Raw genomic sequence first — 893 nt, forward strand, 5'->3', positions numbered from 1 at the left:
AAAAAAAAAAAGTGGTGTGAACAGAGAAAGCGTTTGAGCATTTCAAAAGAAGTTCAGGAATTCTATGCCTGGGGCTGTTTGAAAGGTTAGTATACAGTGGAAGTTATATACACTGTCTCTGAAAAGAAAGCTTGACATCACTTTCCTAACAATACCCACCTACTGCTTAGCTTCCTAATGCATCTGGTAGAGGAAAATATATGGTCTTTTTATCTGCAAAAAAAGACCTGACGATAACAAATTGAAACAAACTGAATTCACTGCTATCAATTCACAGGAATTACCATAGCAGTGATTCTCAACCAGGGTGCTGCAGAACTGTTTGGTGTGCAAACATAATTCACAAGATAGACCCAGAGATTTCAACTAGGACTCCAGAGTATGAAAACATTCTGACCTGTGTGATATTTCTGAGTACTTTGCAACAGAAGACTAGCTCTATTATTTTTCAGTAGTTAAAAAACAAGTGAAAACTAAGTGCTGGCATTTTCCGAGGGATGTCTTGAGTCTGAAAGGGTTGAGAACCACTGTAGTAAGGAAACAAAGGTATGCATTTGTATTTAATGTTATTAAAGTTTCACTGCAAAGGCTAATGCTTTTGGCTGTGTATCTTCTATCTAGGGGAGCACTGATAGAGATTTTTTGGGCTGATACCAAAGGCCGATTTTTAACAAGCTGTATTGGCCAATACCGATCTGATTGCCAATATGCAGCCCGACAGCTTGGAGAACAGTGTCCCGCTGGTAAGTCTGTTGCGGGGAGAAGGGGTGAGGTGGGGAGGGAAGGGTCGTGGGGACAGATCGAGGCCCTGGTGGTGAGGAAGGAAGTAGGGCTGGTGCTGGGGCAGGGGCAGGCGCTGCACAGCTGGGGCAGGGCGCAGGATGGAGCTGTGG

General features: G+C 43.7%; 1 protein-coding gene across 1 annotated transcript in view; it reads left to right on the forward strand.

Moving 5' to 3' along the window:
* Positions 1-718: 718 nt before the first annotated feature.
* Positions 719-893, forward strand: part of FKBP9 (FK506 binding protein 9) — a 30,716-nt gene continuing 30,541 nt past the window's right edge. Inside the window, exon 1 of the mRNA XM_025200588.1 lies at positions 719-743. The gene's annotated coding sequence lies outside the window, so the exon portion shown is untranslated. The remainder of the gene's footprint in view (positions 744-893) is intronic.

The sequence above is a fragment of the Alligator sinensis genome, unplaced genomic scaffold, assembly GCF_000455745.1.
Source record: "Alligator sinensis unplaced genomic scaffold, ASM45574v1 scaffold86_1, whole genome shotgun sequence".
In the NCBI taxonomy this organism is placed as follows: domain Eukaryota; kingdom Metazoa; phylum Chordata; order Crocodylia; family Alligatoridae; genus Alligator; species Alligator sinensis.